Source organism: Ambystoma mexicanum, chromosome 3q (genome assembly GCF_040938575.1).
Source record: "Ambystoma mexicanum isolate Mex_15411 chromosome 3q, UKY_AmexF1_1, whole genome shotgun sequence".
In the NCBI taxonomy this organism is placed as follows: Eukaryota; Metazoa; Chordata; class Amphibia; order Caudata; family Ambystomatidae; genus Ambystoma; species Ambystoma mexicanum.
The window spans coordinates 568,528,618-568,544,116 of NC_090926.1; positions in this window are offsets into that span (position 1 = coordinate 568,528,618).

Below are 15,499 nucleotides of genomic sequence, written 5' to 3' on the forward strand. Positions count from 1 at the left end.
GTCGCCACAGTCAAAACCTTTATACCGAAGGCATCCCTTCTCCTGGCGTCCCTATCGGGAGGGGCAATACATTTGTGCTGACTCCTGGCTTTGCGGCTAGCCGCCGCTGAAACCACCGACTCAGGAGTGGGCTGGGAAACCAAGCACTTCGGTGCAGAGTCCGGGGCCTTAAACTTATCATCCTCAGGAGCCAACCCAAATTCCACACATGCTTTTGCCATCATGGCGTGAAACGCCCTAACATCATCGGGCGGCGACGGTTGTTCCATCTCAAAGTCCGAATCCCACGCCGGATGTTACACTCACCTGGACCCCACAGGGGTGTCGATCGGACCCGGACAGCTGCGGTCTCCGTCAACGTGATGTGCAGTGCAGAGATGACTGTCTGGACTGGCCCGCCTAGTTTTGTCTGCTGGACCCAAAGTAGTATTTTCCTGCAAGTGGAGACAGGGATTAGCCACCTGTGGGTTTTAGTGATGGCCTCCCAACTGTTCTCGCTCTCCCCCACTAATCACCTCCGATATCCCCTTAGTAACCTCACCTTATGTTTGTAAAAGATGAGCTCTCCATCCTGCGTGTCTTGCAGGGGCGCGTAGATACCAGTTACTTCACTGGTTTGAAGGCGTTGGGAGAGTTCCGGTAAGCATTGACTCTGAAGTCCCAGGCGGGATTGGTAAGTATCAAGTTCAAAGAGTTCAATGTGCCCGATGTTCACTCTTGTCCCCTTCCTTCTTTAAGTTGCAACTGAGTTTGTGAGAAGAAGGTCTCGTAGCTGCTGCTGGCGTTCAGGTAAGAGTTTGTTACCCAACGCTGTCCGGTAACTATTGCATGCGTTAACGTGTTTTTCTCCCTCTTTACAGATGCAGCATATGAAGATATGGAGAATAATACCGCCGGTGGTAAATCAGGTAAGTCTATGGTGGTAAGAGGTATTTGTTGATTCCCTTGGCTCACCTTGTTATTCTTGTGCCCCTAGGTGCCGGAGTACGGCGAAGAAATGATGGAGACCATGCCGGATCGAAAGATGCTGTGAGAACTGGCGAGTATGGCGCCGTGCTGGAGCTGGCGAAGCGACGCATGCAGGACTGATGTACTTTCCAGGTCGGGAGATGAAATGGATCCGGAATCAGGTGAGGAATTTGAAATAAGTTCGTTTTCTAACCTTGTCCTTTTCTTCCTCTTTATTCTAGGAGCTCCGGATTCGAGGCGGGCGTGGCAGAAGACTGGATGCTGGCTGCAGGCACGCGGGCGTGGCAGAAGACTGGATGCTGGCTGCAGGCACGGTGAGAGTCACGCTGCTGGATGCAGAATAACACGAAGCATGTGCTGCTGTTCGGACGTGGTTTAAATAGCCTCCAAAGTAGTCCCAGGAAAGAAGTTCCCCAGGACCACACCCGAGTAAAAAATAGTCCCTGTGGTAAAATAGTCCCATCCAGGCCTCACGTTGGCTTGGATTTATTTGCAGCATGGTCTGCATGAGGTAAGTAATGTCTATGAGACTGGTGCCTATGGCGCCAGGACTGATTTTTATTATGAGCCTGGTGCCTACGGCGCCAGGACTGAACCCAGACAGCCCCTAGCTGGGGCTGCTGGGGCTGCTGGGGTTTTTGTAAATGTCTGGATGCCTGCTCCCGGGGCTGATGGGCTTGATCCGGATGCCCGGGGGTAGGCATGACACCGGATCCCTCGACGGTGACGAGCCAGTGGACATGGTCTCCATAGGCACACTGTCCGATTCCGAATCCAGCAGCTCGCCCTCCTCAGGATGGGAATGTGGACATTCTTTGTTCACCTGCAGGGGTGCCAGCAATTCAGCCGAAGCCGTTGAATGCAGAGGAACACCTGCAGCGTCGACAGTAGGCCCCACCGGAGCTACGTTCAGAGGAGGCAATCTGGAATCCAGCTGGCCCAACAGAGATTGCAACGTGGACAGCACCTAGAGCGATAACACCAGAGGGTAACTGGATGGACCAGCCCCCACACCCATCGATGGACCAACACTGCAGGCCCAGGGCCGAAGAATCCAACAACGGGTCCCGATCGTCTTCTGCTTCCGATGCAGTCTCTTGCTGTAGAATAGAGTCTGGTAGACGAGAGTCAAAAGCAGAAGCCTGCCATCCTCATTCATCGGTAGCAAGTGGTCTGTGTCCATCCTCGACGACGACAATATTGGGCCTCTTTCTCCTACCGGAGCCGAAGACACCACAGTTGACGGCGGTATCGGAGTTGTCAAAGGGACTGTCGACGACGGGATTCCCGTCGATGACGTAGTTGGAACCGCAACCTGCGCTGTAGATATTTCAGGCGATCCCACTTGCCTGGCTCCACTTGACCGATGTTTAGATGACTCTCTAACTAGAGGAGGACTTGTGATGGTCCCCTGAAGGAGCGTTTTGACGAGTCTTTCTTGGCCTTCAGCTGAGATGCCGACTTCTCGGGCCTACTTCCAGACCCTTGAGACTGGTCCAACCGACCATGCTTGGACGAAGACGCCCTTTTCGACAGGTGTTTACTCAAAGAGGAGCGACCACTCTTACCGACCTCCACCGGGACAGGCCGAAACTTTTTAGCCAGGAGGCTCAGCTGACGCTGACCGGTGATCCGCCGCTTGAACCAGCCTCTCCCATGCAAAGCTACGCACTGACCCCACCTCCGAGGAAGGGTAGGAACCCTCGTTCAGCCAACACACCAACCGCCGATTGCGGTCCTTAAGCGTCTTCTGTGAAATCCCCTTACAGATCTCACAAGACTCGGCCAAGTGATGGGGTAGAGGCAATAAAGGCAGTCCATATGTCCATCCCCCTCATACAATTTCCTCAGCCCGCAAGTCGCACAGGGCTGGAACAACTATTTTCCTGAAGACATCGCCACCAATTGCACCAACACGTGCAGAAATCACAACGAGCATGAGGTGATACCAACACTTTGGAGACGGTTGAAATCTGAAGGGAAGCCGCGGGGCGGGGCTATTTATACCCTACGTCCTATTAGTGGTGGCTAAAGCACCCAAAAAGGATGTTGATAGGACACTGAAGTGTCGAAGTTTTCCATAGGAAAACGCAAAGTAAAAAATGGCCGAGGTTCCCAGGCTGACCATGGGGAATATTCACAGCATGTGAATCCATGAAAGATCCAATGCTGGAGAAGTCGTTTTCCAGGGTCCATTCCCAGATGCTGATTTACAGTCTGCACATAGGAGGTGATCTGGTGCCTCCCTGCTTGTTGACGTAGTACATGTTGGTCGAGTTGTCTGTCTGGATGAGGACAACCTTGCCCCCGAGATGTGGTAGGAATGCTCTGCGCTAGCCAGATGGCGTTCAGCTCTAACCAATTGATGTGGTAATACTGCACCTGTCGAATCCAGGTGTCGTGGACCGAGAGATCGTCCAGGATGGCTCCCCAGCCCTCGAGCGAGGAGTCTGGTGATGGTGGCCTGCGCGGAAGGCCGCCGGAAGGGCTTGCCCGTCCGTAGATTGCAGTCCCTGGACCACCAGGTTAGGTCCGGGTGGAGAGATGGAGGAACGTTGATAATCTCAGATTGAGAGCCCCGCTCCTGGTTTCATGAAGCCGCGAAGTGCAGCTGGATCCTCCTCACCCTCAGTCTCGTGTGAGGGACGGCTAATAGGACCACTGCCAAGAGACACAGGAGATGCTGGTACCACCATGCCAAGGTCACTTCTCTGCTGAGGAAGTGGCCAGTGGCCCTCTTGATGGCCGAGATCTTGTCCTCCGATGGAAATACCTTCTCGGAGCACATGTCCCAGATGAGGCCCAAAAATGTCGAGTCTGCGTGGGCTGCAGCTGCAACTTCCTGAGATTGAGCAAGAAGCCCAGATCGTGCAGTGTGTTCATCAGGGCATGGGAAGAGTGGTGAACCGCTTCTGGAGATGTAGCCCCGACGAGCCCGTCATCGCAGTAAGGGTAGATGTGGAGGTCCTGCGCTCTGAGCAGGGCAGCCACTGTGTTCATGAGCCGGGTAAAGACCCAGGGGGCCGGGTTGAGGCCAAAAGGGAGGACCTTGTATTGAAAATGGTAGCCAATGATCCTGAACCGAAGGAAAGAACGATGGGGCTGCCAAATCGGGATGTGTAGGTACGCATCCTTCAGATCCAGGGAGCACATACCGTCTCCCTTGCGCAATGTCTCCACTATAAATGCTGGCGTAAACATCTTGAATTTTTGCAGGGGTAAGTAGAGGCTGAGGATTGTCATGATACCTGCCCCACATGTCCCCAGCCCTCCAAGATGTCAGGCTGGAGCCAGGCCATGATCACCTACATGGCCCTCAAGGGCCTCTCGATCCCTCCAAAGACCCACTTGGACTCAGACTCACTCACTCACTCCCATAGGATAACATTGGGGATTGGACTTGTAGTGCATTGATGGGGACAAGATGGATGCCCCCACATATTTCGGTTCCCAGAACTGCATGTGCAGTGTAGTGTAGTCTTTTGGGTGTGGTTCAGCCAAGAGACTATTTAAGCCACGCCCAGGCTAAGAAACATGCTTTGTGTTTTCTGCACCTGCAGCGTGACACTCACCGTGTTCGGATCGGTCTCCAGTAGGCCTGCATCTTTCTTCTGCGCTCAGCTCCTGCAAGAACAAGAACACTGTTAGGAACAGCCTTACTGTGTGACGCTTCTGCCCATCATTCATCGCTTCTTCTCTTCTGCAGGCATCTTCGGCGGAGTCATTCCCATCCCGGCACGCCGTTTCCTAAGGAAAAGGGAAAAGAACAGAAAAAAGGCATTAGTAAGCATTCAGCAAATCTTTGCTTATTTTTAAAGACTGTACGAGCTTCAAACGCTTACCTGAATCCAAGCCGCTCTGGGGAAACTCTGTCTCCAGAACTTCTCATCCATCTGCAAGAAGGAAAAGACACTCCAGGTTAGCGTGGAAACATCTAGAGGCACCGCATACTGCGCTTACTCACCGCATTTCTTCTTCATAACCGGCATCCACGCTGAAAACGTCGTGGCATCTAAAAGACACAGAAAAAGAGCTCAGTTCAATACAAATACGAAAGGGTCGCATCGCGCTCTCACTCACCTTTAGCGCTACTCATCTCAGCAGCACGTCGCCATCCCTGGACGCCGGCCATCATCTAAGGAAGGAAAGGAACAAAGTTAGAGAACTGTTCAAAAGACTCATTATACTTACCCGTCTGACTCTTGCCAGTGAAGTAACTAGGCAGCAACGAGCCCGCATCAATCAACGCGCCCATGCGCTGAAAGCAGGACGGAGAGCACACTTTCCAAGAAAACAAGGTAAGCTGTGGATCAAAGGGAAGGGTTGGACCCCGGGGAAGAAGGGGTTTCAAGCACACAGACAATAGGGAGTTAAACTCTACCAATCCTATGTTGCAGGCCCAGTCTCCAGTCGAGTAGACTCCAGGGAAGGGTTTGAGGTCAGAACAGGCTGAGTGACGTCCCCGTGGATACCAGGTGAGCGTTACAGGATAGAAAGATCCAGCACAACTCTCAGGCCCGCCTGGTTCTTTTTCTGAATGGCAAAAATCCTGGAGTAAAAGCCCAAGTCTCGCTCGGAGGCTGGGACTTCCTCCACAGCCTGGCTCTCTACGAGCGACCGGATCTCCAGCAGAAGAGTTGCTGTCCCAACTTGAGGGAGTGAAGGAGGGAGGAAAGGCTGGGATGAGTAGGCGGTACCCAGTGGATACTACAGAGAGGGTCCGCGAAATTCTGATGCCAGAAATGTGCATGAGAGCAAGCCTGCCCCCCACCGGAGACACGTGGACCCGGAGGGGCGTGTCATGCCTTATTTTCCTCTGAGGCTGTCGCGGAGGAGGGGGGACTGGAAAAAGCCCTTACCCCACCCCTTTTTGTTTCCTGCGCCGATTCTGAGACGGTGAGCGGTCAGGCTGCCTGGATCTCCGTTCCTGGAAGCAACATACACCTCCATACGTACGCCCCCCGTCTGAGCGCTGCTGTGACTGGTTTTACGACTTGGATGTGGTCTTTGTCAAGATGGATAAAGACTTGAAGACTTGGACGTTTGTGAGCTGTTTTTCTTCTTGTCAAGCTCTTCGTCTGTGGTGGAGTGGAAGAGGCCCCCCCCCTCAAACGGCAGATCTAATATAATAATAATCTAACAATTCCTGTAACAGCACCTTGATGCCCGCGGGCTGTGTGAGCGCTTTAAAAATGCAAATATATATATATATATATATATATATATATATATAGTATGCATACCTGGACGTCTGGGTTGAATTTTGTTGCCCGGAGCCAGGCTGTCCTTCTCATGTCTGTGGCGATACAGACTGCACGGCCAGAGGTGTCAATATGGGCCTCTAGGTACGGGTAGATTTGGAGGCCCGGTGCTCTAAGGAGGGCAGCCACTGTTTTCATGAGCCGGGTAAAGACCCTGGGGGCCAAAAGGGAGGACTTGCTGGCGGCCGCTAACCAGATGGTATGGCGGGAAATTGCGGACTTCCTCCCGGAACTCCCTACGCAGAGCCAATCACGGTTTAAGGCGGGAATGGCTGAGGCCAAGCTGGTTTTCAACCAGTGTGCATCTACCTAGGGACATTTGTAATTAAAGGAGGGGTGAGTTTTAACTGAGTATGCTCCATTGGGCCTGAAGTGAGTGAGGGTGCCAAGGTTTTTAGGGATTGTGAGATGTAAATGCATTTGGATATGCCTGTTTAGTGTTATACATAACTAATAACACACAATGTCAAGCGTTGATTGTTATTTTTGAAATCTGCATGTTTGTGTCCAACCCAATGGTGGGGAAAAAAAGCCATTTGAGGACTATGCATAAAAGAACATGGGTAAATGTACTAGTAGAACAGGGACACTGTTACAGGAATTCCCCTGTAGACTCCCTTTTGGGAATAAAAAAAAATGTAATACTCTGCACCAACCATTGGATGTCGGCCTATGCATCTATTTATATATATGTGAAAGAGTATGTTCGGGTTGGCTCCAGTCCCTTAACAGTTTGTGGGCTGAGGTTTTGGCCCAAAGTCGGCATACCAGTCTGGGGTGTACTGGCGATAGTGAAATCTGAACAACTCCACCCATTCGCCCAGCACAGGGGTGGAGCGGGGGACCAGCCCTGTGCTATCCGTATAGGCGATTTTGGGAGATTGATGATTTTGCGATTTTTCAAAAATAGGAAGTCATGACACAAAACAAACAAAGCTATAGCAGACCCCCACGTGCATGTTAACTACAGACACAGGCAACACCAGGTGGTACTGCTAGTAGCATTTGAATCTAAGCAGATTCACAACTCCATGAAATATTTACACACACAATGTGTGGATATCTACAAATATGTTAGGGTTTATGGCTTCTGAGAGGAAGGGGAGGGGTATGGCTGGGCACCCGCTTAAGAGGAAAAAAGGGGGGGGTTGGACATGATCAATGTGTTGAATAAATATACAATTACGAAAATGAGGTCACTGTAACCACTTAGAACCATAAATAAAGGGCTTCCATTCCCATCATGGCCACAAAAGCAACCGGAGAAGGCAAAAAACCTGAACATGCTCCAGCCAATGGTGGCCATTAGGTATGGGGAATCTCGTTTGCATAATCTTCAACTACACAACTCATGGCTGCCATAGACAAAAAAAATAAAATGCAATGCAGCACAAAAGAACACTTGGTAATGTACCAAAAAGCATATAATCAAAACAAGCTAATAAAAGAAACACTTTGTCTATGCCCCAACTTAAATAGTTTCACTGTCTACTACAAAATGGCAGACATAACAGCTTTCACCATGATGCACTCGCTCTGCATCATTCAGCAGCTGATTGACATCTGTGTCACTAAAATACATATCAAGAGCTCTGTCAGGGAGCTGCATATCTCTAGTCTAACCAGATCTAGAACGACAGACACAAAAGGCAGTGAACCCTCCGTAATTCCATATTTTTTTTTTAAAAAGGCGGGTAGGGGGAAAGAAATGGGTTAGAAAAATTCATGAAAAAAAATCAATTTCTCAAAAATGTACATTTGCGATACACCGAAACTGAAGGCAAAAAACCTTGTGAATCAAGAATACGGCATTGCAGACAACTTAAGTGCAACATGCTCGCTTTGGGAACATGGCAAAACCATAAGTTAATGTTTTGATACACCATTCTACCAACTCAGCGCTTCATCCTCCGGAGGTGGATCCATTAAGTACAGTGGGTGGGTAACATGGACACCATTAATTACAGCGCTTATAAAATGGAGGAATCCTGTGTGAAGCGCTATATAACTCACATTGTTGGTATAAGAATCAAAATCATACGCTATGTGGGAGAGATTATGAAAACAGACAAGCAAGAAAAGCATTCAGTAACCAGAGGCAAATTAACTTACCCAAAAAAGCACCAACTTTCCCTACTGCTGAATACAAAAGCTAACCGCACAATGTAGATACCATGGCTACTGTGCAAATGTTAAGCCAAGAATTAGGGAAATGTGAGGCGAAGCAGAAAATAACAAATTACTTACCTCTATCTCATGTTCCTCCATGGATTACTCATCTTTGATATTTTTAAACTCCCAGTGCAAATGTTCTTCAGAAACTTGTTCCCCTCAAGGGGGAGAAGCGCGGCTCCGCTTTATGTGCCCTGTACCAGACAGCACATCAGGGTCAGTATATGTAGAAGCACTGCACACTGTGACCTTAGTCCCACCCTTTTTCCAGAGCACCCAGATGCTGAGGGACCACAGAACCAAGGTGCACCACCTATTCACCAAGAGGGCCAGGTAGTGAGGGAATGAGGAATCAGTGGAAGGAACATCCATTAGAAAAAACAGGTTACATGTGATTTTACCAAACGGAAAATAACGAACATGTTTACCTAAACATTTTGACCAAAATAAAATACCTATTTTTTTTAATTGTGGGGGTCCACACAACCCCCATTTCCCTTCGGTTATAATTCCACCCCAAACCCCTCCACACCCATTTAACCTTACCCCACCCTCATATACATAAAGACATTGAATATATTTTTCGTTAAAAATTGAGGTAAAAATGTTTAGTTATTTTCCATTCTGTCAAATCACTGCATACCAAAAAACATTACTGATAAGTGATTTGTTTTTCTAATTGATTCTTTCCTCCCATGGATTCCTCATCTGTGGCAGACTCCTAAAGCAGTACCATAGACTTGGAGGAGGGAGGATAGCAATGACACTACCTAAAGCAAATAACTCTCCAGCTAAAACAAGCGTCCTGAAAAGTAAAAAGCCCACGCAGCTGCCTGGCAAATGTGCAGAAGAGGATCTCCAGGTTGCCTAGTCTAGGTGGTATCCAGTTCCCCAAGATCATCAGGCACATCCTTATCAACCAGATAGCATTCCTATGACTGACCCTCCCAGGTCCAATTTGGGTCCTTCCTCTCCTCCATCTCTCGCCACCTGCGGTGTTCCCCAGGGGTCTAACCTTTCTCCCTGGTTGTTCAACCAATACCTGGCACCTCTCGCCCACCGCATTGCTGCTTTCAGCTCCAACTTCCAGTGCAATGCAGATGAAACCCAGCTCGCTTTCAGGTTCCCCTTTTCTTCTCTCATCCCGGATATTGTCTCTGGAATCCAAGAGTGGTGCACCGCCAATGAACTATGCCTGAATGCCAGAAAGACTGAGATCCTCCTCATCAGCACACCTGCATCCCTCTTTCCCCTCACTCTCTGGCTGGCCTCCTTTGGCCCTCCTCCTGCTCCCAGCCGCTAGGCTAAGAACCTCAGAGTTATCTTTGACTATTCTCCTTACATCTCCAACGTCTCTAAGAAGTCAAACTACCAACTGCACCTCCTCAGAGGTATTCTCCCTTTCCTCTCCTTCCCTCAGAAGCTCCGTTTCTAGAGCTCTGGTTCTCTCTAGGCTTGACTACTCTAACAGCCTCTTTGTAATTCTCCATGCCTCTACTCTCCATCCTCTGCAACTCATCCAGAACAGGACTGCGAGACTTGTCCTTGGCCTCAAGCCCAGAGAACATCTCTCCAGCACTGAACTCTCTTCATTGGCTCCCAGTGGCTCCAAGGGTCAACTTCAAGACCCTTTGCATTGTCCACAAGGCCTTCTGGGGTTAAAATATCTCCAGCTTTCTCTTCTGAAGTATCTTCCTACTCGAGCTCTTCGCTCCCGCAACGCCAACTCCTTGATGGTCAGTCACTTTTCCAAGCAACAAGCTGGGGGCAGCTCTCTCTTAGGTGGGCGCCTCCCTCTGGAACAGCCTCCCTGAAACTTGAGCAGAACCACCTTGGGTACCAGAAGCAGCTCAAGACTTTCCTCTTTGCTTCTGCCCTCTCTCTTCCTCGCGGATCTGATATTGCACAGGTTACCTGGCTACCCTCTGAACCACAGGCCCAGGTCCCTGTCCTCCCAGTTGCACACCTGCACTTGGGGCACTATCTTTAACCGTACAGTCCCCCTACCTGCACTATCACTTGCTGTTCTGCACTTAACCTTGCACAGCCACCAGCTGGGCCGACTTCTTGTTTCTTGATGATTAGATCCCCATGTCCTACACTTGTTCCTCCTTCCATTCCCTCAGCACTTTTCCCCTTTCCTCTCCCCTGCACGATCTCAATGTCACTGGGCCTAGTAAGATCACAATCTTGTCCCCCCTTTGTACCTGTCCCTTTCCTCTCCGCGCCTTGAAACACTTATGTATGGGCGCACTAAATATAAAATATATAATTCCAAGATGCTGAGGGTGAGGCACCATGACAGTGTTTGCTCACAGCCCAGCAGGATGCGCACCAGCAAAACTAAAAAAGCTTGTCATCTTTCCTGGCCTCTCTCATCCAAGAGACAATAGGTGAGGGCCTGCACCGGGTTCAGCCATTGGAAATGTTCCTCTGTCTTAGAAGGAAGAGGCAGAGCTATAAACAAAATACCAGAAGGTGGCTCTTTTGTGAGAGATGGAAATCAGACCACTTTCTGGAGGAAAGATGTACTTGTGTCACCTTCTCCTTGGAGAAAACCCAAGAAGGGAGGTTTAACAGAATGCCTGGAGCTCACTCACCTGTTTAGCAGAAGTGGTGGAGACTAGGAAAATCACCTTAAAGTTAAGTAATCTCGATCAACAAGAACGGAGGGACTCATACAGAGCAGCCATCAAAAATGTTAACACTAAATTTAGGGTTGGGAGGATAGCTCAGTTTACCTTGGAAGCAAGGGAGCGCAGAACACAGGTTTGAATCCCAGATAAGCACATAGACTGGTCTCCAGTTTTAAGCACGTTATAAAATATCAATTTAATTAAAAGGTAAGTCCAACGTGGTACAACCAATGGGAGTAGGGGAAACTGATTACAAAGACACATCAGTAATTGCACGACCTTGGGGCGGATCGTAGAAAGAAAACAAAATGCCTGCTCCAGGGTTCTCTTGAAAACCAAAATGGCAGCAAAATACCCCATCACAGTGCCAATCTGCAGGTCATTCCGGGCCAAAGCGCTGAAAATCTACAACAGAGGATGTGGAACAGGAGGCTCCAGATCCCTAGACCAGCACTAAGCTGAACACCTACACCACCTACAGGCATAAATGGATTGGTGGGTCTTCAAGCAGAGAGGAGCACATTGCAGACATCTGACAAATCTCACTCCTTAGAACTCAACTGCTCAGCAGCCAAGCAGGACAGTTGAGGCTCAGATGTAGCTCTCCCTTTCAATTGGGAGGGGAGGTCAATTCTCTGTGGAAGGTGCCAGGGAAGGCAGGTAGCCATGTCTAGCAACTTCAGGTACCATGTTCTCTGGGCCCAGTCCGGAGCAAACAAGATTGTGGACCCAAACAGGCATAGCCTAAGAGCCAGAGGAATGAGCAATCAGCAGGAACACAGAGCAGGTTGGATTCCCACTCAAATGTCAGAGCGTCCCCCAAAGCACCCTGTTGAGGAAACTCCCTGGAGCAGAACCACCTGGAATTCCTGTTCAGACTGAAAACAAAGAGTTCCACGAGGAGCTCCTAAAGGGAGAACACCTCCTCCAGAACCTCATGACAGAGATCTCACTCATGGGAAACAGAAGACCGTCAGCTCAGGGCATCCACTATCATACGTTCTCTGTCGCCCAGAGGAGCTGCTATCAGACTGGCTGTCCTCCAGGGAAGAGACCCACAACTGCATTGCTTCTTTGCACATAGATAAGGAGCCACACAACAGTTTGCTGCGGTAGTGCATGGTTACTGTGCCAATTCCCCAGATGGCGTCATTTCTCGCCAGAGGAAAGCCCCTTTCTACGAGGCTAGGGAGATGAGGCCACTAAGTGATAGTCCCCCTATGGGTGCCAACATGCAGGAGGACCTCAGAGAGGAACTATCCTGTGGGGAAAAGGAAGTGAGCCTGAGAAAGACCCTTTATCTCCCAACCCCCACAGTGTACTAGCACAACCCAACGAGTCCTTGATGATTATGTGTGTCAAACTTTATTTTTTTCCCTTTTTACACGTAGTGGGATGAAGAAAAATCCAAGAATGCTACGGTCAAGCATGAGGGATGTCCGATCAGCTGTGGTCCATCGAAATTATGTTGCGTTGGGACAGGCCCAGCTATTTAAACGAAACAGCAAGGAAGGACCGAGAGCTCGATATCCAGAGAAGGGAGAAAGATCCCGATATCCAAAGAAGAGTCAGGTGTGGCCAAGAGTTGGAGAAGTAGCGGAGAGAAAACAGGAAAAGAGAACCAAACTAGTTGCAGAAGACGAAAAGGTAAAATGGAGGTCAGTGAACCGATTGGTCAAATGTCAGACCGGTCTGGAAATGTGAAATCACAGTGCAAGGCCAAAATGAGGCAGTTTGAGAGAAGGAGAAAAATCAAGGAGCGAAAAAAGTGTCTCATGTACCGGCTGGAGGCCATTGCAGAGAAGGCGTGGAACCAGTGTGGTGGCTGCGTGACCTGTAATAGGTGGACTGTGCAGTCCAACAACTATGCAGTGACTGCCAAGCAGAGCCTGCTACATAAGCAAACTAGCAGAAGGTGAATCAAAGTGGCGGTGGCGTTAGCTGTGATGGGTGGATCGTGTGGTCTGACCCCTGCACCCAAACTTCCAGCAACAAGCGGCCGCGAGAGCAAGCAAGCCCAACTTGAGGACAATATTGAAGGCGATAAAGAAATGAACCTGTGGCCCCGAAAGAAACGTAAGACAATACCATAAAATAGGTAATCCGCTCAGTGTCGAACCAGAGGGTCCGCAAAGCTTCAAAAGACATTTGTACAAGTTAATGACTCACCGGGATAAATCTCCCTTGCAGAAGTGCTCAACCCAAAGGGTTGAGAATCTTAGGCAAGTTTTATCTCGAAAGAAACTTCACTCCACACCAGTAAAGCGGGATAACTCGACAGGGAATAATCCCGACGACGTGGGTAAAGGACCCCTCTTGAGCAGAGACCAGCATCCTTTGGAACTTCCCACTATACAAAAGGGGGATCCCTTCCGAAGCTGCGAATGGACACGCCCTTCAAGAGAAGTTTCCCACATTACCATGGGGAATCCCTGAAGAGTAAGGAAAACCAGAACCCCCTGGAGATTAGTCCTAGGGAACTTCCTGTCTGTCTTTTCAACACCAGATCAACCAAGAATCAAACCCCCCACCCCCTCGTTTCCTCTCGTTAAGCAATATTTCTTTCTTAACAAAAGAGGGCAAGAACCTGCATACGGAAACCCCAACTTTGTATACAGGAGTGGATTCAACTATGGAAGAAGGGGTATTCTCCTAGTCCAGAGACATTCTTTGCGTTTTGAGGAAAAATCCGGCATAAAGCGATCTGTTTTTTGACTAGAAGGGAGTCATTCTCCTAGAGCGTGGGTAGGACGCCGAGGACAACCGCATCCTGGGAAGCCCTTTCACTAAGGGAACCAACCAACTTTAAGAAGAAATAAACTGATTAGAGTTACAGCACAAAATCAGTTCTAAGAAGAATCTAGCAAGACAAATAAGCAGGCTTCTCTCCTGAGGAACCATGGACATAAATCCATGGAGGAACACATGTTGAGAGAAAGAGAAAATCGAACGTGAGAAAATCATATAATGAATAAAGATAGGACATTATGAGGGGAGAAAATTAAGTAATCCAAAGAACTAATGAAAACAATTGATGGGTGGCACTAAGGCTGTTTAAATAAAACCTATCAATGCAAATATAATTGATGGGTGGTGCCAGTATTTAAGGTATTAAAGGAAAGTACTAAAAAGGAATTAAACTACCAATGCAAATACAACCGATGGGTGTAAACTAAGGTATTAAGAGGAAACAAAAAACAATTCTACCTTCAGAAAAATACATTAAGCAATGAAGATACAATCGATGATGATCTAATAAGAAGGACGAAAGTCAATTACGGATGTACGGTACTCTGAGAATTAACCAATATACTATGAACATTTGGAAAAGAATGAACATTGAATGTGTTGTGTGGCAATTAATCAATGAAGATATAATTGATGACTCAATCAGAAGAAAATTGAAATTGATATGTGGTATGTTTTTCAACAAATAAAGAAACAAAGTTGAAACCAGTATAGCTAGCGCACTGCTTATTGGGCTCAGAAAAGAAGCAAAAACCCCCAGGGTATTAGTCCTAGTGAACTTCCCATGTCTTTTCAACACCAGATCAACCAAGAGTCAACCCCCCACACCCTTGTTTCCGCTCGTAAAGCAAGATTTCATTCTTAACAAAAGAGGGCAAGAACTTGCATACGGAAACTCTAACTTTATATAAGGAGTGGATTCAACTACGGGAGGAGGGGCATTCTCCTAGTCCAGAGACATGCATTGCGTTTTGTGGAACAATCCGGCATAAAGCAATCTGTGTTTTGACTATAAGGGAGACATTCTCCTAGTCTAGAGACATTTTGAATACCTGAAATAACCCCCAAAGTCCCCCAACTAGACACCTGGTGCAAGGACCCATACCCAGGAGAAGCGAGTCTTTCTCCTAGCGCTCGAGAACAGACTGGGTTTCTTTCTGGTTTATGTTCTAGTGGTAGGGAAAGTATAGTAGTCGACCAGGATAGAGTATTTTTTGTTTCTACTGACGGACTTCCTGACAGACCCAAGTTATCTTTTTTTGAGGTAGGGAAACCACCTCTAGTAGTAGGGAAAGATAGGATTTCAATACAGCTAATAAGTCTATAGCCAAAAGCTCAATCCACCTGGTCAGACTCCACATTCTTTGTCACTACATTACTACGCTGTCTGTGAGGACCACCAAAATCTTGCCACGTACAGAAGGGAGGAAAGCAACCACGGCCATCCGGATTACAATCAACTCCAACAAATGGAGGAGTCCCTGGTATTCTGAAGGAGACCACAGGTTGCTCACTGATTGATCTTGGTGGAGAGCGGGCACTGTGGAGGCAGAGACACCTCCTTTGGGAGCACCCCTACCTCGACCACTGTTGGAACGGCACTGCACCTGATTTCCTGAGAGAGCAGGACCCCCTCCGCTGTGGGCGTAAACCGTGAAAGACCTCTACCGACAGGTTGCTGCTGTTGGAGTGCTATTCACAGAGACTTCGGAA